General features: G+C 42.3%; 1 long non-coding RNA gene across 1 annotated transcript in view; it reads right to left on the bottom strand.

Annotated features, from left to right (window-relative positions):
- Positions 1 to 1,091: 1,091 nt before the first annotated feature.
- Positions 1,092 to 27,840, bottom strand: part of LOC132654645 (uncharacterized) — a 336,065-nt gene continuing 309,316 nt past the window's right edge. Inside the window, exons 4-5 of the long non-coding RNA XR_009592302.1 lie at positions 24,429 to 24,499; positions 1,092 to 9,820 (exon numbers count right to left, since the gene is read on the bottom strand). This is a non-coding gene — a long non-coding RNA (uncharacterized LOC132654645). The remainder of the gene's footprint in view (positions 9,821 to 24,428; positions 24,500 to 27,840) is intronic.

Here is a 27,840-nt window from a genome sequence, read left to right as displayed (position 1 = left end):
ATTTGTTCAACCATGTTTGTAGCAGCTTTATGCCTAATAGCCAGAACTTGGAAACAACCCAGAGGTCCCTCAGCAGAGGAATGGATACAGAAATTGTGGTACATCTACACAATGGAATACTATTCAGCAGTTAAAAACAAGGAAATGATGAAATTTGCAGGCAAATGGTGGGACCTAGAAGATGAACTGATTTTGATCTATCTTTGTTTTGGCCTCCGCCTCTTTTTAAGCTCTCCTTTACTCACAGAGAAGACAGTGCATGTGTGCCTGTTGGAACCCAGTCTTCACCCACCTTTGACATCTCACACGTGCATCACACTTGAGCTCCTCAGCAATGAAGACACCTGAAGCCCTGTGTGGAATCACGGTGGAAGCCCTGTGGTGGAAACGGAGGCAGACAGCTCAGTTTCAGAGCACCTGACTTTACTCACTAGGCGATCTGAGGAGACAGCAAAACTGATCTGCAGTTCACGAGAGCATTGCCTGGGTGAGCCCTGGCTCTCTTCCAAACCTTGGTTTCTTCCTTGAATCAGCAACGAAGAACTCAGTACCACCGTCAAAGGGCTCAACGAAGCCAAAGCCTCTGGTATATACTCTATGTTCAATGCATGTTCATCATACATATTACATTGCTGTGTGGTCAGCTCAATAGGGAAGGGGTGACAATAATGTTAGATCGCTTACGAGGTGTCCCCAAGAAGGTCACGTGACCCAGGTCCCCAGCAGCATATTGGAGCTGATGAGGGGTGAGCTTTATAGAAGATGGTATCTAATGGATCAGGCGAGATGGGAGAAACAGCACAGCTGAGACCTCCAGTGGGTGGAGCCAGATCACGGAAAGCCACAGCTTACTGGGAAACCCAGACTGTAGAACATGCAGTGGTGAGGAAGGGTGAGAGACAGCTGACAGAGCTGATGAAGCCAGCTATGGACATCTGGGAAAGATCCCTGACTAGAACAAACAGCACTTGACTCCTGGTTGGTGGATCTAAGCTGATGTCAACATAGTCTCACCAACCCTGAGCAGAAGAGGCTGTGTCGCTGTCACTGCTGGTTTGTTTTGTTTTCAATTTTTCTTTATTTGTGCTTTATTGAAATGAAGATATTATTTACAATAAAATACATAATGACTAAGAGATAATAGTAATTACAATAATCCTATTTACTCAACCTAATAACTTTCAGAATAATGTACAAAGTCATTTTCCATTTTTTGTTTGACTGTTTCATATTTTTATATAATGAATTTTAGTCATTTTCATCTTTCATTCTCCCTCCTGCTTCTTTCTCCACTGGCACCCCTGTCTTTTCCCCCGGCACCTCATTCTCGCTCCTGCTCCTCCCACTGACACCCTTCTTTGCTATGGGTCTCTCTCCTCCTCTATGTCTTCTTTCTGGAGTAGTTCAGAATATTTAAAGGGATGTAACAAAATGTCCAACTTCAAGGAGAGTCATATATCATGGGTTTAATTTTTTTTTGTAAAATTTATAGAAGTTTGGTGTGTGTGTTTGTGTGTGTGTATGTGTAAGTGTGAGTGTGTGTATTTAATGGTTCACTATTTCCACTGGGTTGGACACACAAGTGTTGGTAATGAAAAGGTTAGTAAGAAGGCATTTTCCATACAGAAATCTGAAAGCAGTATGATTGTTCTTCTTCTAGCTGAATGCAAGGAAACATTTTATCTTGAGGGGTTTGTGTGTGTGTGTCTGTGTGTGTGTGTGTGTGTTTCAGTCTAGCACCAACTTTTAAATGCTAGAATTTGCAAGTTCATTTTGTACCAATCAATATTCCCCAAGCATAAAATATCAGCCCACACATAAATATGCTTTTTCTTTTCTGATGCTTATACAACCAATGTCAGTAATTATGGTGTGTGTGTGTGTGTACATATATGCATATCATGTTATGATATAGGGAGGGAGGCACATATACCACAACACACATGTGGAGGCCAGTTTTCTTCCCCTTTGTGTAGATTTACAGGATCCGATCAGGCTACAAGGCTTGTGTGGCAAAACCATTTACCAACTGGGCCATCTCACCAGCCTAATAGATTTCTTACCACCCACAAAACATTCAGTTCTACTTGGCCAATTTGTTCATGAACACATTTTTTTTTCTTTTGTAAGATTTGGGATTAGTTCTCGGGGAGTTTAGTTGCACATTCGTGACGTCCACTGAGCTAGGCAGCCCTTACTGTCCAGCATCTAAAGAAACGTAATTGTAATAACTTCATATCCCAACAGGCATCCCCAGCAGGATGACGCTATCCCCCTATGTGTGCTTGCAATGCAGTTTTGCACACAATACATTTTCTTATTGCTTCTCAGCTCACAATGGATAATAAGGCTCTTGAGAAGAGGGGGAAGCCATAGTCTCTGAGGATTCACCGTGTGAGCTCTGTGGGGCATTGAGATTGGACCCATTTGTAATTCTCCATTAAATATGGTGGTGGAATTTGCTTCAAGTCCTGAGCCCCCAGGGAGCTGCATGTGGTTTTAAACTCTGCCCAAGATGCTGCAGAGTAAGCAGGATGTCTAGGTTTGAGAGAGTGGAGACGTCAGGCAAAGACACCCCATTGTTGTGTTTAAGACTGGCTACATGCTCGCTCTCCAGTGAGATGTGTTTGGTAGTAAGCCAAGGATCTGAAAAGCCCAGCGGGGAGTTGAAAGAAAATGGCTGAGACACAGGTACAACTTCTAGTAGTTTTAAAAAATTAAGAATGTTAAGAGAGAAAAGGAGTAGAGTTCAAGGTCAACCAGGGACAATGGATTTTCTACACACTTCAAGCTTTTAGCCACGATCTTAATATGTGTATGAGGTAAAAGGTAAAAGCAATCTGAAGATAGGCAAGCTCTCATCAAGAAAGTAATCTGTCTTTCAGTTAATTGTTATTAGCGGATAAGAAGCTAGGGGCAGAAAACCCCTCAGCATGATCCAGATTTCTATATTTAAAAAAAAAAGAGTCAAGAAAAAACTAGACAAATACAACAACCACACAACTATGTAATCCTTCTGATCAAGAAATTGTGAAAATGCATTTTCTATTTCTTTTTAAAATGTGTGCTTATTTTATTTGTATGACTGTGTCACCAAATGTATGTATGTGTCCCACATTCATGCAGCACCTGCGGAGGCCAGAAGAAGGCATGTGATACCTGGGAACTGACGGTATAGGCTGTTTTGTGCAGTTATGTGGGTGCTATGCCTGGATCCTCTGCTAAAGCACCCCATGCACATAAGCCCTGAACCTCGCCTCCGGCCCAATTGCCAGTGATGTCTACTTACCACAGCACTAGAGATCTCGGCCACTATTATGAAAACAGAGAGAGAGAAAGAGAGAGGGCTGAAAAAAGAAAAACAAAACTTATTTCAACATAATGTGGTCAGACATATAATACACTCAAAATATGGATACATTTAGAATTACAAAAAGAGTTTCCGCAGGTCAGAGTTCATAAGGTCCGCGTGAAACGTGTATCTATACATTCCGTTAATAAATTATTATAACATAAAAATGTTTGAATATTGTTCAAGATCAGAGCATCGAATGTCTATGATGCATCATACAAAAATGTTTTTAGTGTAACTACACAGAAAAACTAAAACAGTTTGCTGACAAATTGAAATCAATTAAGAGCTTTGTCATATGAGCTGTAAAGTAGCATTTAAGCCTGTAAAAACTGCCCAAATTGGCCTACACATTCAATGCAAACCTATTAAGAAATCAGCAAATGAATTTTCATATAAATTTGCATGCTAATTCTAAAATTCACATTAAGACAAATAGAATTAACACAGTGCCAGTAACATATACCATACCCTACAAGATTTGAGTAACTAAGAATGCTATAGTTGTGGCATATGTTTGCCCAAGTTGAAACTATCAGGATAGAATGCAGGGTAGTACACACATATATGGTTACTTGATTTAAGGGCACAGTAACATTGCTGAGGGGCCCCAATGCAGGTAATTAAAAGAACACTGTAGCCCATAAGTAAAGGCATGAGTGCAGTAGGAAAACAATGAATTCTTTTTTCAGGGTACATTATGAATAGAAGGGTAACTAAGTCTTCAATAAGCACATGTAATATGAATCCATCCCCTTAGTCTTATCAAAACAAAACAAAACAAAGAAAACAAAACAAAAAACCTGCACCAGATGGAGACAAACAGCAAGGAGATTTCATTCTAGAATCTTTCGCCAGACAAAAGAAGTTGCTCTCAACTCTACTGCTGTAACGAGCCAGCGGACGAGATCCAGAGCTCCATGGAGGAAGAGGATGGACAAGGTCATAAAACAGCTTTACCTACTAAATGACACGAGGAAGCTGAATCCCTGATCAGCTACAGACACTCAACATCATCTTCATTAATGGTTCCATTTCAAGACGATGGCTCCTAAGTCCTAGAGGAAGACCTTTCCATGTTGTACAGCTGAATAGACCTTGGAAGAATATGCATGACCAGAAAAGAAGAAGAGGAAGAAGAGGAAGAAGAGAGAGGAGAAGGAGAAGGAGGAGAAGGAGAAGGAGAAGGAGAAGGAGAAGGAGAAGGAGAAGAAGAAGAAGAAGAAGAAGAAGAAGAAGAAGAAGAAGAAGAAGAAGAAGAAGAAGAGGAAAGGCTCCAAACAAGAGGATCCCTGAGGCTAAGAGTCAGGAAGAAACCTGCACAGAGTTTAATCAGGAGCATAGGGAGGACAGCCATCTTGCTCAGTTACCTCAGAATGAAAAATTAAAACTAAAAGGAGAACCCATTCCTACTTACTAGGGAAGTGAAAGTTTATTTTAGCAGATAAAAGTACTGAAAATACCAAGTGTCAGTGTGGCAATGAATAGACTAGACCACCTTTAAATTGATGGACATGGTGGGTGTTTGCTAAGGATGAAATTCGATAGGTGCTATGAACCAGCAAGTATACGACTTGGTTGACACACAAGAAGCACAGGTACTGATGTACACTGATCAAGTATGTGTATTCATATGGGTTTATTCATATTTAAACACTTGAGACAACAAACAATACAGCCCATAAAATATAGTACATTCCTGTAAGACATGATAATGTAACATTACCTACAACTGTTACTGAAAGAAATGAAACAAGACAGACATATGATACCACATATATGAGATTCATACACAGTATGAATTAATTAGTGGTAAAAGGATTTTGGAAATAATTCACCTTCATGAAAGCTTATGTAGAGATGCATTTTATGCATGCTAACAATACACAGTAAAAACAGATTCTGTGCCAGCATGCACAAGACCTTCACAAGATCAAGCTAGACACAAATCTCAGAATGGAGGAGGGAAAGCAGACATGGTACCCCACCCCTAGCCAAAGAGTTATTTGCAACAGATACCTGCTGGGAAATGAAAAAAGTCAGTTTTCTTCATTAGAGTGACACTAGGTATATTATTCACAGACCAGGGCAGGCCCCGAGCTCAGGAGCAGTCTATCAAGACAAAATAGACTCCATGCTTTGTTGTTGTTTGTTTTAAGAGAAAGAAAGAGAATGAACAGATCAAAACAACCCTGAGATTTCACCTTACATCCATCAGAAGGGCTAAGATCAAAAACTCAAGTGACAACACATGCTGGAGAGGATGTGAAGAAAAGGGAACCCTCCTCCATTGCTGGTGGGAATGTAAACTTGTACAACCACTTTGGAAATCAGTCTGGCACTTTCTCAGACAATTAGAAATAGTTGCTTCTTCAAGATCCAGCTGTACCACTCCTAGACATATATCCAAAAGATGCTCAAGTACACAAGGACATTTGCTCAACCATGTTTATAGCAGCTTTATTTGTAATAGCCAGAAGCTAGAAACAGCCCAGATGCCCCTCAGTTTAGGAATGGATACAGAAATTATGGTACGTTTACACAATAGAATACTACTCAGCAATTAAAAACCAGGAAATCATGAAATTTGCAGGCAAATGATGGGAACTGGAAAAGATCATCCTGAGTGAGGTATCCCAGAAGCAGAAAGACACACAGGGTATATACTCCCTTATACGTGGATATTAGACATATAATACAGGATAATCATACTAAAATCTGTACACCTAAGGAAGCTAACCAAGAAGGAGGACTCTGGGTAAGATGTTCAATCCTCATTCAGAAAGGCAAACGAGATGGACATCAGAAAAGGGAGAAAACAGGGAATGTCCAGGACAGGACCCTATCACAGAGGGCCTCTGAAAGACTCTACCCAGCAGGGTATCAAAACATACACTGAGATTCATAGCCAAACTTTGGGCAGAGTGCAGGGAATCTTATGAAAGAAGGGGGAGATAGGAAGACCTGGAGGGAACAGGAGCTCTACAAGGAGAGCAACAGAACCAAGAAATGTGGGCACAGTGGTCTTTTCTCAGACAAGGGCCATACATGGAGATAACTTAGAATCCCTCAACAGAAGTAGCCCATGGCAGCTCAGTGTCCAAGAGGGTTCCCCAATAATAGGAACAAGACTGTCTCTGACATGAACTCATAGGCTGGCTCTTTGATCACCTCCACCTGAGGGGGGAGCAGCCTTACCAGTCCACAGAGGAAGACAAAGAAGCCAGTCCTGATGAGACCTGATAGGCTAAGGTCATATGGAAGGGCAGGAGGACCTCCCCTATCACTGGACTGAGGGAAGGGCATAGGGGAAGAAGAGAGAGGGAGGGTGGGATTGGGAGGGGAAGGGACTACAGCTGGATACAAAGTGAATAAACTGTAATTAATAAAAATAAAATAAGAATTTTAAAAAAGAAGGTAATCAAGAAGGAGGACTCTGGGTAAGATGTTCCATCCTCATTCAGAAAGACAAAGAGGATGGACATCAGAAGAGGAAGAAAACAGGGAACAGGACAGGAGCCTATCACAGAGGGCCTCTGAAAAACTCTACCCTGTAGGATATCAAAGCAGATGCTAAGATTTATAGCCCAATTTTGGGCATTGTGCAGGGAATCTTATGAAAGAAGGGGGAGATGGAAAGGCCTGGAGGAGACAGGAGCTCCAAAAGGAGATAAACAGAGCCATAAAATCTGAGCCTTGGGAGCCCTGAAGAGAATGATACCCCAACCAAAGACAATGCATAAGGAGAACATAAAACCCTGGCTCAGATGTAGCCCATGGCACCTCAGTCTCCAAGTGGGGTCCCTAGTAAGGAGAGCAAGGACTTTCTCTGGTATAATCTCAGTGGCTGGCTCTCTGATCACCTCCCCTAGGTGGTCCAGCCATGCCAAGCCACAGAGGAAGACAATGCAGCCAGTCCTGATGAGACCTGATAGGCTAGGGTCAAATAGAAGGGGATGAGGACCTCCCCTATCAGCAGACTATGGGAGGGAGGGTGGAATTGGGAGGATCTGAGGGAGGGGGCCACCGCCAGGACACAAACTGAATAAACTGTAATAAATTATAATAATAAAAATGTAATTTATATTAAAAAAGAAAGAGCATGAATTTGGGTGGATAAGGAAGTGGGAAAGATCTTGGAGAAATTTGGGAAGAGAAAAGAATATGATTATCATATATTGTATAAAATTCTCAAAGAAAAGAGAAATTAAAAGATTTTTTTTTTGAGACAGGGTCTCTGTGTGTGGCTCTGTCTGGTCTGGAAGTAGATAGATAAGACAAGATTGGGCATACACTCACAGAGATCTACCCTCTGTTGCTTCCCAAGTACTAGTCTCAAAGGTATGCACCAAACATGGATGTTACTATTTGAACTTTTACATTTTTATGTCTGTGTATGGGGATTTGCAGAGAGGTGCTGGTGCCGTGGAGGCCAAGGGAGTTAGAGGTGGGTGCAAGCCTCAGGGAACCACGCCTCTAGCTTCATAACATAAAACATCAGGGCCAAGAAGATGGCTCAGCATAAGTCGCCTGTTGCCAAACTTGAGAATCAGAGTTCTGTCCTCTGGAACCCACGGGGGAGGGGGAGACAGGAAGTTGCCTTCTGACCTCCACACCTGGCCTGTGGAACATCCACTCACCCACCTTCCCCCGGCACACACACAAAAGAAATACACATAACTTGAAGTTCTCATTTGTTTTCATAAGCCTTTAATACTACTTTCAGAAATGTATGAAGAATGGGCTGTCCTGGCAAAAACAGACTGAAGGATTAGTCTTCCTCTGGCTACTCTTCAGAAGTACTGGTGTTTACAGTCCATGAAAGTTTATGCTTATAATTTGTGAAATTTTCTGTATGTAGGTGATAAGAAGAAGAAGAAGAAGAAGAAGAAGAAGAAGAAGAAGAAGAAGAAAAAGAAGAAGAAGAAGAAAGAGAAGAAGAAGAAGAAAGAGAAGAAGAAGAAGAAGAAGAAGAAGAAGAAGAAGAAGAAGAAGAAGAAGAAGAAGAAGAAGAAGAAGAAGAAGAAGAAGCAGGGAAAATAGAGAGCTAAAGAGGGAAAGAAGTTGCTGAGTCCCAAAGAATCCATTTTTCTGAAAAAGAAAAAAATAAAAAATGCATGTGGGCTGAAAGTAGGGAGGCCTGTTAACTAGGGACATTTTGGTACTAAATTTGATATAAAAACAGCCAAAGGCTGTCAGCTCATTTTTATCACAAACAGGCAGGCAATTTGTGCATAGGAAAACACAGTGCTTAAATAATCCCCGAATTTTCTCATACAAATGCGGAGCCCGCACTCCAACACCCAGGGTGATGACAGCCATCACTCTCGTTGCCACAGTGGTTTCGTGGTCCGCGTGCTAAAATTAGAGCTGAAAAATGCACTGAAGTTGGTGTTTATTGAATTTCCCCACTTTATTTTAAACTATAGCAGGAGACCTTTAGCAGTGGTCTCCTTACTAACAGAAGGATAAATTTATCTGTTTCAAGACTAATACGAGCTTAAAATGATTATCATTTTTAACAGCCCTGGCCCACGTGTCTGTCTACCCTTCGGAAGTGATGAATGAGGAGGAGAAGAAAGGGGCTGGAATATTGTTGTAATCTGCTTGCACTTCTCTTTCATGTGCGCAGGTGATTTGCCTGCCTGCATATGTCTGAGCCCTGCTGGTGTGCCTGCTGCCTTCAGAGGTCAGAAGACGGCATCAGAGTCCCTGAAAGCGAAGCTGCAGATGGCTGTGAATCAAACCCAAGTCCTCTGGAAGAATTCCGGGAAATCTCTCAGCCCCTGAATATTTATTTTACCTCTAATAAGTAAGATGTAAGACACGAGATATGCCCTTTGAATGCATGATTTTCTGCTACTCCAAATCAGTAGCAATCAACCACACGGAATTCGATTCTCTTAGCTTGAACCAGCATTTCCAACCTTACCATTCCTTTCCTTCTGGGTTGCGCTTGGAATATGTGTTTCTATGGATGGCATCATGTCATGTTTGGTGATTATTCAGAGGATGGACGGACAGGAACATCCACACCCAGACTCACCCTTAACTCACCAGCCACCCAACTGTTATGCACATTTCTTCACAATATTCAGTGAACAGAGCTACACAGGCCAGAGAAGGTGGTGTTTACTTTGACTTGTTCTATTCCACCTAGATTTCTATAACTAAGTGTACACTTCGTAAGTAGTTTAAGAGTGTAGTGGAAATTTTTAGAATGACTCGGTTGTCTGTATCTGTCCAATCAGACTCTCCACAGGTTTCTTCCAGACTCTTGGCCTAAGAGCATCCCTTGTTCAGAGTCCTTCTTCTCCTCCTCCTGCTCCTCTTCCTCCTCCTCCTGCTCCTCCTCCTCCTCTTCCTCCTTCTCCTCCTTCTGCATATGGGCATGCATCTCCTTCCAGTTTCTCCCTCAGTGGCTTGGGAGGAATTGCCTCAAAATACAGTCCTTCCGGAAGATGGAATCTGCGGGAAGAAGAGACCCAACTTCCTCAATTGACACTTAACAGTCACAACTGGTCCTCACTTGAGTGTCTTCTGACTCATCCCCATGAGCTCACCTGGGGCTCTCAGCTCCCTGCCTTCTGTTTCTGTAGTTTAGAGTAGCTGCTCATCCCTGGAAAAGCTGTCTATACTGTATCGCTTTGCCTAAACTGTATCCACTCATTCCCATGAGCTCACCCAGGGCACTAAGCTACCTGCCTTCTGTTTCTGCAGTTTAGAGTAGCTGCTTGTTCCTGGAGAAGCTATCTAAACTGTCACTCTTTGCCTGTTTGACTCCTCGGGAGCAGGTTTCTTTTGTCAGGACTAAGGACACAGAACCCTTTCGTATGTTTTTATGGGACACTAAGATACAATTTTCTCCGCAAAGTGTTTTTCCCCCTCAATTCTTCAGTCTCTGTGTTATGACTTGTAAACAGACCCTATTATTGTTCGATTCTGAGAACTTTATCTCTCTTGTGAGATAAATCATTGAATCAATGATGGCCATTTTCCTTTGTTTATAAACTCTCTGTAAAGAATCTCCCAACCAGGAGACTTTGCGGCGTTGGCTCCTCCCCTACCGGAAGCCTGGGATGATGCCCCCGGCTGGCTGTCCACACCTAATCTCTACCCTGCACCTTTCCTGTACCATGAGATCATTCCCCTCATTTTGGAGAGGTATAAAGTCGTGGCGTGGCCACCATGCACCTGGCCCACGATCACTGTCATATGAACTATATTTATTTACATGTCTCTGAGTCTCAGATGGCTCAGAGCCATCGTTCTAGTTGCTGGAGCAGACGTTTGTTTGTTGCAGAAAAAACTGATTTTCATCTGAGACATGGTGCCCAAGAGTAATTGAAACAAGTGTTTATTTTAGTGCATGGGGCCACATTCATTTAAGAGTCCTCATATAAGTGTCATCAATTAAGAAGTAAATAAAGTTGTTTACCAAAAACCTGATTAAAGAAGGGGAAAAAAAACAACAACCATTATATTTAAAAGAAAAATAACAACTTTCCCTGTAAAAAAAAAATTATCAGAAGGAATATAAATCAAACCTAAACCAAAATATCATCTAATTATAAAATTGGCAAAGATTCAAATTATTAGTAAATCAAACTGGCTTTGTTGGTGGGAAGATGGGGAAAACAGGCATATTTGTACATTGATGGTGGCAGCCAAATACCGGAGTAACTGCAATAGAAGAGGAAATTGCTGTGTACTTGGAGTGTGTGTGTGTGTGTGTGTGTGTGTGTGTGTCTGTGTGTGATTTCTTTCTTGGCACAGTTGTCTCAGTACTTATAGAAATTTTATCTTGAAGTTATATCTCTACAATAAAAATAACACATGTAAGATTATCCACAGTAATTATGAAATATTGGAAACAAACTGTCCTTAGTAGAATGGTTTGCATAAAGGATGCTCTAGTGGAGTACTGTCACCCATAGTGACAAGTAAAAATTGGTGTGGTGGCAAGTTCCTGAAATTCCAGCACTCTTGGGAAGGAGGATTGTACATTTGAGACCAGCCTGAGCAATATAGCAAAACCCTGCTGGACAGAGTCTTTCAGAGGTCCTCTGTGGCAGGCTCCTGTCCTGTACCCTGTTTTCTCCCTTTTCCAATGTCTATCCCATTTTGCCTTTCTGAATGAGGATTGATCATCTTACCCAGGGTCCTCCTTCTTGCTTAGCTTCTTTAGGTGTACAGATTCTATTTTTATTTTATGTTCATGAGTATGTAACCTGCTGTGTATAAGTACCCTGTGCATGAGCCTGGTGCCCCAGGAGGCCAGGAGAGGACATTGGATTCCCCTGAAACTGGAATCATGGACTGCTATGAGCTCTTGTGTGGGTGTTGGGAATTGAACCTGGATCCTCTGCAAAAGCAGCAAGTTCTCCTAATCACCAAACCATCCCTCTAGCCCCATCAGAGATATATTTTTAAGTCAGGTCTAAAGTATGAAAGAGTACATATGGCCTGCATGTTGTATGAAAAAAATGACAATAGGGAAAAAGCACAGATATTAAAAAGTGTATTACTAATTATATATTTGTTTAGGTATTATATATATGATTTATTACCTTAATTTGATTGACAAAGTAGAAAAATATGTACGTTCAAAGTTCCCTTCTTCCCACCTTGCTCCCACCCTGTCAAAAAGGAAAGGAAACCCAGTAGACACACAGATGACATAGGAGCCAAATAACGCATCTAACCAGCGAAAAATGAGGTTGGCTCACCTTACCCACCACACCTCTCATCTTCATTGCTGCTCCTAGGAACTGGACATGGAGACATCCACACCTATAGAACCAACTGGGTTCTATCTCAACTCGTGGACTCACTTACCTGCTTCAGTATTCCCTGAATTCTCTGCTCTGCTCTCTTTCAAGGAGCAAAGAAGGTTCAAAAAGAGTCTCGCCCCTGTGGTAAGATGTTGAATTCATAAATTCCTGATTTGGTACGTTGCTGAATATTTTAGGACATGATGTACTTTAGGCTAGGGCGAGGGCTCCCATAAAATAATTTAGAGATATATGAAATTCCTCTTATCACAGGAAAAAATGTTGATCCCTGTGAGATAAGTGAGTAGAATAAATATCTAATTATTTTAACCTAATCACTGTCATTGCTTTCCATCTCCCAACACACTTGTCATTTCCTATTGTCTTTTTTTTTCCTCTCTCCTTACCCCCACTGGCAAATTTTAAAAGTTGATCCTTCTGCGTTCAACAGAGATGAAACAGGCTTAGTGATGAAGGATTACACTAGTCCCCACACTTCCTGGGGATTACAAGCAGAATTAGTATGGCTGTCTAATACGAAGCCACAGCTTGCGGGTAGAAAATGACAGCATTATTTATTCTTCCAAATCCTGGGCATTACTAAGTTGTTATTAATCATTGGGAATTCATGGCCAAGCTAGGGGACTTCATTTAGAGCCAGCAAACTAATGGGGTTTGGGTATGGTTTACAATACTCTTTAAACAGTGTCTCAACTTGGGTGTGGGGGAGGACTTACACAGAGGTTCTAAAGACTATACCAACTGAAATTGTGAAAGCAACAGTTTTGCCGACCTCCATAACCACATCTGGGAGTAAACACCTTTTAATGAGTCCCTTGCTCATTTGTTTGAGCGTTCTCATTTAATCATTTTATTTCTCAAGTTATCAAAGCTTAAAGTTTAATTCCCATTCTGTCTGGATGTTTCACCTGCATGTATGTCAGTGCACCACATGTGTGCTGGTGTCCCCAAGGCCAGAAGAAGAAGGTGTGTTAGATCCCCTGAAACTAGAGAGACTGTTACAGAAATGCAGTGAACCAAACCTGGGTCCTGAGGGAAAACAGACAAAGCTCTCCACCACCAAACCATCTCCCCAGTCCTGACTGTACAAACCTTCTCTATAAAACAAAACGACAAGGAAATCACTATCCTATTGTATGACCCCAACTGCTGCTTTTACTTCAGGCATGTCAATTATACTATTATTTAATTTCTTCCGGGTCATTAGGTTGTCAGCTCCAAGAGATATGCATCAGGATTTGTGTTTTGAGGTTTTCCAGCTCTAACTAATACTTCAAGAAGACGTTGTGGCTGTTCTCCCCACAAGGAAATCATGGATGCTTGAGGGAATAGCTAGATTAATTAGATGATTAGACATCATATGCCCACGTCAGAACGCCTCTTCGTAGTCTTAACTATGGGCAATCGTTACAAATCAGCTCAAAATACAGAAGTCAGGTCATGATGATGGTTCAGCAGATAAAGTTTTTGTTCTGTAAGTATAAAGGCCTTGAGTTCAGATTTCCTTCTGCACATTAAAAAGAAAGAAAAGAAAAGAAAAGAAAAGAGACCAGGAAACAGCGGTCTGTGACCTCAGCACTAAGGTGCAGGGCTTCTGGATCCCTGCGGCTCATTAACTAGTCAGCCTGGGTGAATCAGGGCGCTTCAAGCTCAGTGAAAAACCTTATCTCGAAAAGTAAAGGTGGACAGTCATAGATGGAAAACATTTGCCTGCCTCTTGCATGGCCTCCCCATGAATACGTGTGCACGCTCACATGCACAGACGCACACGCCTTCACTAACAAGTACAAACACAGTAAAACACATCCACCCAAAAACTGTAAAAATTTAAAATTTGGAAGAATGGATAATAACTTTGTCATTACTTCTAAACCCTTTCATCCCGTCACTCAGCAACATTTGCTGTTGTTTTATTTAGAGTTTATATTGTCAAGACTTATAACATTTGTATTTGTCTCCATATACCTATAATAATGTTTGTGATATGATTAAATTTCAAGACTGAAATTGCCTCAATGGTATTTACATAGTCACAGTCACATAAATGTAATTCTTGTTGAGTCAAGTGTTTGATCGTATAAGGAGAATTTTTGTTTGCTGACCTGCCTGCTTTTTGAGACAAGGTCTCATGTCACTCAGTCTGTGCTCAGACCACTACGTAGCCAAGGGTGACCTTGAACTCCTGACCCTCTGCTTCCTCCTCCCCAGAGCCGAGCTGAGATTACAGGTATATAATACTCTATCCCAGCCAGCACTGTGGGGGGACTGTGTATGTCCCTAAATCCTATTGTCTTCATTTTACCAACATTCAAAGATTCTGGTTCCCATTTTATCTAATCTATTGAGTTTCCTAAATACTATGCAGCGTTGCTGTTTCCTGTAGCACGTGGTGTCTTCTTTCATTTTATTTTTTCCTGGAATGCTTTTTAAGGAGCTCCTTTTAAAATATGACCACAAGAAAGCCAGTCTTGATATATGAAAACAGTTCACAAGGTGACACAGACCAAAACAACTATTGCGCATACTCAGGGCTGCACAGAATGAGGCCCCATGGGGACTTAGAAACGGAAGTGTGTTTAGGGTCAATGAGGCAGCTGACGGCCATCATTTGCATTGGAAGGAAGGACTTCGATGATGGCTAAGGGCAAAGCGACTTCAGCCAAGCCTGAGTGAAGCTGGTACATCTGGAGCCAGTGCCAGGGTTGTGAGATCATGTCCCAGCAGAGTCCAGATCTGTAAGACACCATACAGGCTACTCCAGTGGCTTTCTCTGTGCACGGCACGCTGGGGGAGTATGGAGGAAACTAGCCGGAGTTACTGGGGACAATACCATCAGCAAAGGCCTAAAGTGGTTGCTATCAGATCAACCTGGATCCCCACATGTGGACTTAGCGCGCTGAGATGCTTCCCAGGACTTGCAGTAAGTATCCTATATAATGTTGGTTAGTGGTTTGCCTGGGTATTTGTCTCAAGGTTCAAAAATAAAAAAATAAATAAATAAATGGAAGACTGCTGCAGAGATAGCCCTCAGTCACAGTGGGAATGATGGACACAAGTGGATAAATGCCTCGTTTGTATAATGCGCTGTGTAGTTCCCAGGAAGTGCCCAGCAGGACAGAGTCACGTCACCTGAAACGGTGGCCTTCAAATACTGTGCCCTTTAGGCTGTCACTCTTCTTGCCTGTCTGACTCTCACTTCTCTTTCAGCCTGCTTCTTGGGATCACCTCCTTACGGACCGTGGGACCTCCATGTTTTGGCCCTAAGCTTGGCCCTGCTAGTTAGTCATAAGGACAGGGTAACTGGTATTCCTAGAGGCTTGAGCCATCTCTGACTGCCATCCATCATCTCCTCCTACCTCCCATTCCCTTGTGTAGAGAACTGATTTAAGCTCCTGGATGACCTGGAGTGTTTTGGTGAAGAACTTTCTCCTAAAGGACCTAGCTAGACAGAGAACAGATAATATGGCTGAGACCAGCACAGTTTACTCTGGAGATGGGCCACCTTGGCGTGTTGGAACTTGAGGGGACCATTGTAGTTTTTCATTCACACCCTGTTTGTCCTCACACATCTTGTCTTTACCATCTTCTCCCAGTTTCCAAGGTTTGGCCTCTATTCTCCAAGGCACTTCCTTTGACACACAAGGCATTCCCCACAATGTGCAAGGCTTCTTCCACAGCCAGAAAGGCCTTCCCATAATACATGGGGCTTCCCCCACAGTCCACCATGCTTTCCCCACACTCCACAAATCTTCTCCCACAGCTGCCCAGCTTTTCACACAAGTTGACTCACAGGCTCCAAGGTTCCCCCCACTGTCCATGAGGCTTTCCCACAATTCCCACAGCTTTTTCCAGGGGACACACAGCTTCTCCCAAGGTCCCCCACTGTCCATGAGGCTTTCCCACAATTCCCACAGCTTTTCCCGAGGACACACAGCTTCTCCCACAGGCCCCAAGGCTTCTCCAATGGGCTCCATGCCTTTTTTCACAGGTTTCACCCACAGGCTCCAAGAGCCACGGAATTCCCACTTTCTTACCGGGCATAGAACCCAAGGCATCACGGCCCTAGGAAGGTATGTTACAACTGGCCTCCGTCCCCAGTCTTCCCTTTGTTTTGAGACAGGGTCTCACCAAGGTGCGTAGACCAGTCTTAGACTCACGCTTTCCTCCAGGCAGGTCTTGAACTAGTGGTATCACTTCAGCGCCCCCAAGGAGCTGGGGTTGCAGGCCTTCCACATGAAGCCTAGCTACGGTCTATTTTGTTGTTGTCATTTTCCTGGAATTTGGCTTCTGTTCTCTGCACACACTTGCTCCCATATCTTCCGGGAAGATGACTCACCATGACGGCAGTCTCGGCATGTTTACACTTTCTCATAGGTTTGACGGCTGCTGTGCTTCTACACAGCTTCTGTGGTAGTGGCTCTCAAACTTCCTGACACTGCAACCCTTTAAAGTGGCTCCTCATGTTGTGGTGACCCCCCCAACCATAGATTATTTTGTTGCTACTTCATAACCGTAATATTTTACTGTTATGAATCATAATGTAAACAGCTGTATTTTCTGATGGTCTTAGGTGACCCCTGTAAAAGGGTCATTTGACCCCCGAAAAGGGGTGTGGCCCACCTACAAGTTGAGAACCACTGTTTTAAGTTACCTTCACTCTTTTCAAGAATTGTAGTGTGTGCACATTTCCTCTTAGACTGTGTAACAGAAAAGTGTGCAGATGATGGCTGCAGCATCTGTAACTATTTCTAAGAGGAGTGGAGTAACACGGAGTAACACGTAAGACTTCTAACAGCGATGGGCCATGACTGTTGAGTGGATGGCCCCTTCCCTCTTGCCATTCATTTAATTAATATTTAAATTTCATTTCTTTCTCTCTGTGTGTGTCTGTGTGTGTGTGTCTGTATGTATGTGTCTGTGTGTGTGTCTGTGTGTATGTGTGTGTGTGTTTGTGTGTTCATATTTTCAAGTGCACAAATGCCATGCCATGTGTCTGGAAGTCAGAGGATGGCTTTTGGGAATTGGCTTTCTTCCTCCACCATAGGCTATGGGTATCAAACCCAAATCAAAAGTGTGCGCAAGAAGTGATTTTACCTGCTGACCCATAGTGCTGGCCTTGCCACTTATTTTAAATAAAACCTTTTTATAGGAGGTACACCAAGTACATTGAGTCTTAGTAGCCACTGAAATTCATGACTACTGGACTGTGTACATTGTATGCTTGTATTTGCAGAGCGGAGGAGGTAGAATCAGGTGGATCACGGGAACTCACTCCACGGCCAGGTTGGTCTACTTGGAGAGTTTCAGGCCAATCTAAAACCCTGCCTCAATAAAGGCTGGATGGTGCCTGAGGAACAACACTTGCAATTGTCCTCTGGCCTCCAAATGCATGTGTGCACATGTGTGAACATACACACACACACACACACACACACACACACACACACACACACAAAGCTTAACTATAGTCAATTCTGTTAGGAGCTGAGAGGTTTCTGAAGCATCACAGAGCATTCAGGGTTTGCTGACACGGTATCTGACAAGCCTGTTCCAGGCACCTTCCACTGCTTTGTTCCCGTGTTTGCCTCAAACATGGGATACGGTAGTCTGACATCTCCAACCTTTAATCCACTTATTTTTAGCTTCTGGCATTCATTCATGGGGAAGCTTCCTTCCTGTGTTCACCAGAGAGATAATAAGAAGGATGATATTCCTCCGGTGGCTCTAATTGGTTGACATCTCCTCTGTGCCAGGAACTGATAGGGCCGTGGGTCTCCAAGCCACACTCAGGAACTCCTCAGTGGCACGACCCTCCAACCCCATCTTCTTCTCGGCCAGGGGAGGAAGCTAGCAGCACCATTCTTTAAGAAGGGGATGGCAGAGTCCTGGGTGGCTGTCTGTCACAGTGACAACGGCCGATGACAAGCAAGTTAAGAGCTTCAGTTGTTCTTTCCCTAAACTGCTGTTCAGATCAGCAAAACAGGGTCTTCCCCAAACTGCTTTAATTCTCGGAGGTATAAAAGACATTTAAAGGGCAAACCAACTTCATAAAGTGACATGAAAAGGTTTGAAATAGTGTTTTGATTCTAGAGGGTGTTTGCAAATGTCAAAGTACCATATTGATCAGAGGCCCAGCAGTTTGTACCTGCGGTTTCTTAGCTTCCTGGGCTTAACTAATGTTGTTGACTCACGTTCCAGGCAAGAGATATCCATACCAGCTCTTTTATTTTCCTTAAACTTCTGATCCATGAGACTTCATCTCTCTGTGAATAAAAGGTGTGATCAAATCTGTGATTTTCGTAAGTTCTGTGCTATTTAACGTCTCATGTAAAGTGCATAAAGCTCTGAAAATGGTTGCAGGACTTGGCATACAGACTATGGTGATGTCCTACAAGGCCATAAGCACTGGAGGGCTTTGGTTGCCTCGTCTAAAGATAGTATCCTGAATGGTGGGGGGAAGGGCTGTTCTATGTGTTTTTCTGTGCGTATGTGTCTGTAAACAGGCAGGGACTTTGGTGTCTTCCTCCATCACTATCCATCTTGGTTATTTGGCCTCTCACTAGCACAGGCTCGACCAGCGAACCGAAGCGCCACCTGCCTCTGCTTTCCCAGCTCAGAGATTAAAAGTGTGTACCACTATGCCCAGCTTCCTAATGTGGGTTCTGGGGACTGGGCTCAAGTCTTCCCACTTATACACCACACAGTTTACTCCCCTCCCATCTGTCCAGCTCCCTGATCCTGAATTTCTAAGTAAGGAAAAAAGTCAAGTTGTGAGGACTCTCTAAAGCCAAATAAAGCATATCGCCTGAGCTCAGATCTCCATGATGAAAAGATCAGATCTCTCAGCTGCTGGTCTGTTATGGAGAGCCGTGGAGAATAGAAGGTTGATATCATCATTATGGTCAAGCCCTAGACAAGCCCTTATTTGGAAGTCACAAAGGCTATCATAACTCTCCTGACTGCAAGGTGAAGCTCAGTCTCTAAAGAAATGATGGCAAGCTGCATGCTAGTACATGTCAGTCGGAGTCACAGTTTACAAAGGCCTTTTCATAATTGATAAAGCTGAGATCATGAGTTTCTTCTTGTTTGTAGGACCTTCAGGGATCTAAACCATGTTTATGTCCTAAGGAGACAGAGGCTCTGGCTCAACATCATGACACATTTTCCTGTTTGGGTGCCTCTTAGCACATAACTCACTTCAGATGAGCCTGTGTCCCTGGCCCTGCAGAATCTGACCAAGAACCACGCAAGACCACCAGGAGCAGCAGACATAGTTTTATCTTATTACTGTAAGAATTGTATATACTGTTGAATGAGACCATCTATCTTTTTGGTGGGGAAGAGTGAAGACACTCATTATAACATGAGAATATGCTCAAGGTAAACAAATTATAACACTAATGGAATGTGAAAATTGTATTTTTCTTGATCTCTGTCTAATTCTCCCGGGGAAAGCACTGCTAAGAGTTTCTCATACTTCATTCAAGAAAGTGATTGAATACTTGAGCAGAATGTCTCACCACTTACACACACCCCTTCCCTTCCCCCCCACAGCCTCTGGCTCTCTTACCTCCATTTCTTCCTTCTCCCTCTTCAGGGTCACCACTTTCTCCCTCTTCCCCTGCTCTTCCCTCCTTCCTTCTTTGCTTCTCTTCCTCCTCTCTTTCTTTGTTCTTTCACTTCTCTCTCCTCTTTGCTTCTCTTCCTCCTCCCTCTCTTCCCCTTCCTTCATTATTCTTTCTCTTTCTCTATCTCTCTGTCTCCTTTCTTTCCTCCATTTCTCCATATGTCAGGCATGAGATATCCTTTATCTTTCCACACAGACACACATCACAAATTAATGGCTATGCATCTCATCACATGGATATTACAGCCGGGTTTTAATCACTTTTCAAAGGTTTCGTTGAGTTTGTTAGTAAAAGCCATGCTGCAAATACACTGACATAAAATTTATATTTTCCCACAAGATGAATAAAATCCATACTTCCTTTACTCCAAGATTTACACATTTTCTAACATATAGTAAAATTGGAGTTAAAACCCATACGTGTACACAAAGAATCTTAGGTTTCCTTTACCCAGAGTCACTAGTGATGGCCTGAGGACTCCAGCAAGGTCACTTTCCCTACCTTTCTGCAAATGTATTGATACTGTGCATATTTCAGAGCTATATTTGAATGTAAATTGAATGCCTCATGGCAGTTTATCCCTAGAGACTGCATCATGTAGCTCATAAGAGCTAGGCAACTTCCCTGCGTGGCTATAATGCAATCTGTGCGCTCGGGAAATTTAAAAATCACTCGGTAATCCGATCTTGCGGATGGGCCCTAATTAAATTTTCACATCCTTTTTCTACATTGTTCTTCACAAATTATACTAGCATTTGATTATGTACACAAATGTGTACACACACACACACACACACACACACACACACGGGCGCACTTATTCTATACCACTAGTGGATAATTGACCTTTAAGAGATCAGTGGGTCCAAAGGTAAGGTCCACGGCTACAGACAAGAAGGAAGCTCCAAGCCTTAGAATCTAGAGATGTCAAACTCATAGAGAATGAGGCTTACTTGGGACTAGAGGACAGGAATAGGAGTGTGGAATGACTCACAGCACACACACACACACACACACACACACACACACACACACACACACCGCCCACACAAAAATAAAACAGATAACATGTCCAGCAGCAGATGGGTTAGCAAGTAGTAGCTCTTATGTGTCGAACTGAGTGTGATCTGTGGATCTCATAAGGTATCAGGAAACAGTCAATTTTAGAATTGTCCTCTAACCTCCATAAGTACACAGTGGTACACATCTGCCTACTCTCATTCTGTGTGTGTGTGTGTGTGTGTGTGTGTGTGCGCACGCGCACGCACCTGCCTGTCTGTCTCTGTGTGTGTCTGTCTCTCTCTCTCTCTGTCTCTTTCTTCACAAGGAAAAAGAAGAAAACTGTCACAGATTAAAGGGACATGGATGAACTAGAAGAGAGGCTGGGTCATAGTGTTACTGTGACAAATTCAGAAGCCCTCAAAGGAATCAGGAATCAGGCAGCATGTGCTCTGAGATCTTGTCGCTTGCTATCAGGGAGGTCACACTGAGGCTCCTTGTCTGTCTTGTAAAACTTCTAGTGCACATTGCTCCCACTACTAAGAAAAGAAAGTGTATGCAAAATCCTTCATACAGAGGCAAGAACTTGACACAGTCAAATGTAAGTTCAGTGGCTGCCCTTGCCAATTTAGAGTCATTTTCTTTCCACTGTCATCCGAAAGAATCCCTTTTCCTGCTAAGAAAATGTCTCAAAATCAGCTTGTTAGAAATGTTCAGAGAGTCACAAAACTCCTCCCTGAAAAAAAAAATTGATCCTGAAAAAAATAATATCAGAACTCCCATCACTTCCTGAGCAGAACTCCCTGCAAGCTGAGCTTCTTGGGACCCAGTTCACCTGTGAAGGGAAGTTAGAAGTCATCAGCAGGGAGCAGGAAGGCTCAGCATGAAGAGAACTCACAGTGGTTGGAGCTGCCCTTCTTAACATCAGCTGCAGCATGTCTCACCTGCAGCATGACTCACTTGCAGCTAGCTCACCTACAGCATGGCGCACCTGAAGTTTGGCTCACCCATAGCATGGTCACTTGAAGCAATGTATGCACTTCTGCTTCAAAAAAAAAAGCACAACCATGGAAGAGCTTAAGGACAACTGAGCAGTGTTGCCTGTGGGCTCGACATGGGGTGATGCAGAATCGACACTGGTAGTTTCTAACGGTGATGATATCATAGTCATCGTGGTTGAAGAAAACTACCACTTCTCTGAGAAAACAGGTGTAAAATGAAATAGCAAGAGCTGTCATGGTCTGTGTGCCTAATAGATCTTAAACAAACCACATATAGCATAGAATTAAATCAAAAACAATAAAAATTTAGTTACTCTTGGACAGATGACCATTGTATTATATTTTAAATAATTTTGCTCAAAAATATACCAAATAAAAGTTGTGGAGAAAAAAAAAGCGGGGGGGAATCTCAGAAGAGCCAAAATCTAGAAGGGGAAGAATCCTAAGAGTACCCCAAACCCACAGAAATGGAGTGTGTGGTACCCTACAGATTTCATGCTGTGCCCAGAATCAAGCCAAATCCAACTGTCGGTTCTTTCTGATATTTGCTGAGTGTTACCATATACTGAACATCAAATTAAGAACCTCACATTCATGAACCAAATTAAATTTATAGTACACTTAAAACCAGAACCATTACCCACACTTTTACTGACATAAGAAAAATGAAATTAGTAGAATTTCAACCATTCAGTCAAAAACACAAGGCTCAGAACTAGATGAAACCTTGTATCTGTCCAGTTCTGAAGTCTGTGCTAATTCCATCTGGTTTAATTTGGTGCCAGTTATGTTAGTCAGTAAAAAGTGCCAAATCAGCCTTAACTACATAAGAAACAGAAACGAACAAAATGTAAAAGAGAAGACAGAAAGACAGTGATGGAAGAAATATGATTTTAACTACTGTGGCTTCAAAGAACATATCTGAGAGATGGGGAGATGGCTCAGTAGATAAAACACTTGCCATAAAAAAAAACCTCTAAGGAATTGAATTTGAATCCCCAGAGCACACATCAATCCAGACATGGTAGTGTATGCCTACAGCTCCAGCACCCCCCCCCCATTAAAAAATATTAAGCAGAGACAAGAGAACCCTGAAAGCTCAAAGGCCAGGAAGTGAAGATGGACACCTGTGGGTGGCCTCTGATCCTTACACTAGTGCTCTGGCATGCATGCTTGCGCTCACACATACAAAGACACCTTCAAAGATTTAAACTAATCTTAGGTTCTAATCGTCTGGATTGCATAGAGAAAATGCCAGATTTTCAAGTCACATTGAAACCCCAGTATGAGTTATCAAGTATATAGTGTCTCAGAAACCTAGAATAGTTTAATCAAACCCGAGGTCTCCCACCATCCTAGGAAGAATCAAGTCTATCTCTGTGCCAGTCATAAGCACTCTTCCTGCAATAGTGTGTGTTCTCTTGAGACATTTTCCCCTTTCTGATAAACCAGAGAGGGCTTATCAATGATTCTTGAGAGAAATCATTGTTATATGTCTGTATTTGTTCATAAAAATAAATAAACTTTACAATGAAAGCATTTGGCTGTCAGGCTCCTCGGTAACTCTGAACATTTTTCTTGAACCTCCTCTATGAAGTACTCTGGTGCCCTTCAGTCTCTCTGTAACTATGGTGAAGTCCAACCTCCCAGCCTTCCAGTCACGCCAACTTGTGCTCCACACTCAAGGGGTAGAAATAGCGATGGGTAAAGCCGTTCACAGGTCCACAGCAAACAGCATCCTTGAGAAGAGGATGTTAGGATGCTGTGGGATTTCTTTACTTATGGAGAACAGGCCACATAGACCAAATTGTCATGTTTTTATGTCCTAAGGTTGATACTTTCATGATCTCTGTGCTCTCAGCCATAACATCATAAAACTATTTTCAAATAATTTTGTGGATCGTGAAGCAACCAAAAGACTTGTTTCAAAATCAGAATTCCCTATTGGTGATTGATGGTTTCCGGGGCAGAGGGTGCTATTTTCTCCAGTGGCTTAGCCACAGGCAAGTTGCGATTGCTCCAGTAAATATCTCCACACCCACACTTGGCAAAGTAACTCTCAGCAAACCACACACAAAATGAAGACATGGAAGTCAGAGGGAGGCTTTATGGAGAAGGGTTCCATCAGAAGAGTGAAGGGAATGAAGGAAGAGAATGGGGTTTAAGATGACTAAAGTTAACTATATAAATGTATGAAACTATCAAACAATAAAATATCAAAAGCCCACAATGTGTATGATGTGACATGTTTTCATACTAAATTACGGTAAGACCTAACTCCTTGTTATGTCCCACAAATCCGCTTGTCTTCCACACACACACACTCTTTTCTACCAATTGTGGACTTTTCATTCTCATAGTCAGAAAGAGTCCCCACTGTATGACACTAGGTCTCACTATAAATATTACTGCTTTGGAGAAGCCATTTTCTATCATGTGTCCTTTGTCTTGTACCATGTAAAACAAACACTCAGTGTCTGTCCCTCCCATACTCATTTCTGTCATGACCACTGATCCTAGCTAGTAGTTGCTGTCAACAGTCCAGAATACAGTCCAGAATCAACTAAAAAAAAGTTTCAACTGAGTAACTGCCTCCTTATCCTCCTTATCGTGTTGCTCTGTGGACATGTCTGTGAGAGATTGCCTTGATTACCTTAACTGAGGTAGAAAGGTTGTTTGTTCTGCTATGAGTAGTGGTGTCTTCTGGCCAGGCGGTCCTGAGCTCTATAAGAAATTGAGACAGAAAGTTAGGGAGCAGCATTCCTCCATGGTTTCCGCATTAGTTCCTGCTTGAGTTTTTTCCCTGAATTTCCTCAACGATTGACTGTGACTTGGAAGTATAAGCCAAATAGCCCCTTCCTCCGACCAAGCTTCTTTTGATGAAGAAAAGCAACTAGAACCTCACCCGAGAGGGGACTTCAGGAGAGCCGGCCTTCTGCGTACACTCTGCCAGGGGTCCACAGCAGACTGCTTGGCCACCAAAGCTCAGTATAAAGTGATGTAACTGGTAGCACATGCCACATCTGTTCATGACAGGGACAAGGCAGATGCCAAGCAAAGAAAAGGGGTCTTGACTGAGCAGAATAAGGTTTGGAAACACTTATACATCTGTAGAGTTTCCCTTTCTCTCTCCTCTCCTCCCTCCCCTGTCCAAAGTATGAAAGGAGTTGAGAGAGCATTGACCATGCAGGAAGACAGAACATCCTGTTTTGACCAGCTTGTTTCCCTTCTCTACTAGAAGATCCAAATCTCCAGACTGCCATTTCAGCTCTTTCCTAGAACCATGAGCTTTAGAATGGCGAGGACACCTCCATTTCTCTATTGATAGAGCTTGGCCCAGAGTAGGTCTAAAGTATGTTTGCTGGACTGAATAAATACATATAACGTTGTCTGCAAGTATTGCGATTCTAGAAGACGAATCAAAGGGCACAAAGAACCCAAAAACTTAAAAGATCTAAAAACTTAATGAGCATGAAACCATGACAACCCAGCAAGTCTTGAATTTCAGATCAATAAGAGAAAGTTCAGGATTCTTTTAATAACTCATTGCCCAAAATAGTTTAAGCTGTCCAGAATGCTTTCACACTCATAGAATGATTGACACAATCTTACCTTTCTCACTTCAGTGAGACCCTGCTACACTCTACAAATAAGTTTAGTTTATGCTAAGAAAAAACAAACAAACAAAAAAATAAACATTGTCACTATAGGATGAAAATGGAGCCCTGTGAGTCACAATAATGCCAGAACCAAACAGCACCTTGAATGGAATCTGACTGGAAGGCTGAACAGAAAAATGTGGTTGACTCTCAGCCCCAGCTAAGATAGAAGTTGGACCCTCTCAGCTGAGTTGTGCCCCATTGGTGTTTGACAAGTCTAAACTGCCAGCTTAAAGGGAGGTCAATAAATTTCAAGTTGTTTTGGTGTCAAAAGGCTGAATTTAGACAAGTTGTGTTGACTTGAAAATGGACAGCTAGAATTTGTGTTTTTAGTTGTCAGAAATTCCGGTGCAAATTTGACAAATACTGATGAGTTTTTACCGCGGGACTCTATGAAACGCAATTCTTTTCACATTTTTAATTTGGTTCTTTTTGCTATGGAAAGAGCCCACTTTCCGCTAATAAGTTTATATAATCTTCATAACAGAGAATATAATGCATTGGTAAGAGAGTCAAGACTCACTATAGTTTAGAATAAACTAAGCTTGTAATGAGGCTGTTATTAATGGTAATTTTCCACAGTAGCTGTTTTCTGGGCACCTCACAAATTGCATAATTTATCTTGTGCCTCTGAGTTCAATTTGCAGGTGCTACAGTGTCAGGAGTGTGGAAGGAGCAGTGATTACAAACAACACTGATATATTCTAGCTCTGGCAGAGGTCACTTCCGCCACCAGGAAGCCAGAGAGAGTGAAGGCCCGTTTGCCTCTGGGGCTGGCCTCCCAGCCATCACTGCTTCCTTCTGGAGTTCTTTTCTATGCCCTCCGAAATGTGACTCTCCACAGAAGGTTAAGATTAATAGTGCATCGGGTTATGCTTAATCTCCTCTCAATATTTCATTCGGTGTTAATCTTATAACACTTGTGCTTCTGAAATTAGGGGATCTGATGCATTGGGGTGGGATGCAGAGGCCTCATTCAAGTTAGATTTATTATCTATTAAATGACTTTCTTAACAAAGCTCTTTATCTCTTTGTATGCCAGCTAATCACAATGCTGTCTCTACCACACTTTTTATTATACTAAAATGTAGTATTGGGGTTTTTCTATTTTAAATTTCTACTTTTCTAGACTTTCAGAAACTGTATTAGTAGCAATGTGAACAAGGGAAAGAAATTTGAGGAGTAGATGGAAGAAAAGCATGGATAGTCATGTCAAATTCAGGTGAACAAAAATAAGTCTATAAGGATACACAGGTAAAAGAAACTATAGGCAAGAGGAAAGCATCAAGAATGTGAACAGAGCAGTGACACAGGATCACTGAAGTGATGTTTTGCCGGACTCTCATTCTCTATTGGCCACTCACCTGAAATGGTCTAGTGTGTCTACCATCAGTGAATTCTGAGGATATGGGCTTGGATTTTTTTTTAACTGGTTAGTGAATGGAACAGTCCTATGAGTGCAGATCATGAGTCAGAGGTTATTAAAATTAGTGTTGGTTATCAGAGTCAGAGAGGTTGGTGTGGATGGAAGTAAGAATGAAGATATGAAGGTAAGGATAGAGAAGGGGATGAGAGAAGAACAGGGATGGGGATGGAGATGGAGATGGAGATGAAGCTGGGATGGAGAAGAAGGTGGGGATAAAGATGGTGCTGGGCATGAAATGGAAATGATGATGAAGACATGGGGTGCAGACGGAGTTGAGGATATGGGTGGAGACAAAAATGCAGATGGGTTGATGGAGATAGGCTGAAGATAAAAATGTAGGTAGGCTTGGAAACAGTATAATGGAGCTTGTCAGAACCAGTCGTGGGCACAAATGTGAATAGAAAGATGTTTGCTTAGAAGGCTTGAATCACAATCTAGAAGTTCAAGACAGATTCTGATTCCAAGTAGAACATTCTAAAGTGAACACATCAGACTGGTGGTCAAAAATAAACTGTTTCCCAGAGAAAGGTTCAGTCATGATCACACTGCCATGTCTGGGCACCAGGAGCTCAACACACTTCTACCAGACAATGGGACAATGTGCAGCTGCCCAAGTGACTCAGGCTCAGCTACACCAGTGTGAAAACCAAACATGACCAGGAGGAGCTTCTAATGGAAGAGATGTGCTAAGGAAAAAAAACTATGAAACAGAGGCAGACACATGAAGGGTGTGTATGTATATGTGTGTGTATGGTTGTATTGTTATACATACACATGTATGTATATCTAACAGTGGGTAATTCTCAGAGCAAATAAATCATGATATCTATTTCTCATTAAGTGGGTACTTAATCCAGCAAAACCACTCTAAGCCATCATTATCTTCTCTATATATTTAGCTTAAGACTAGACATAATAACTATAATCAGAAGCCATTTATAACTACATTTACCTCTGTTTAAGTAGATGACAATAGGAGT

Source organism: Meriones unguiculatus, chromosome 6, assembly GCF_030254825.1.
Source record: "Meriones unguiculatus strain TT.TT164.6M chromosome 6, Bangor_MerUng_6.1, whole genome shotgun sequence".
Lineage (NCBI taxonomy): Eukaryota > Metazoa > Chordata > Mammalia > Rodentia > Muridae > Meriones > Meriones unguiculatus.
This window is presented reverse-complemented; position numbering and strand designations above follow the sequence as displayed.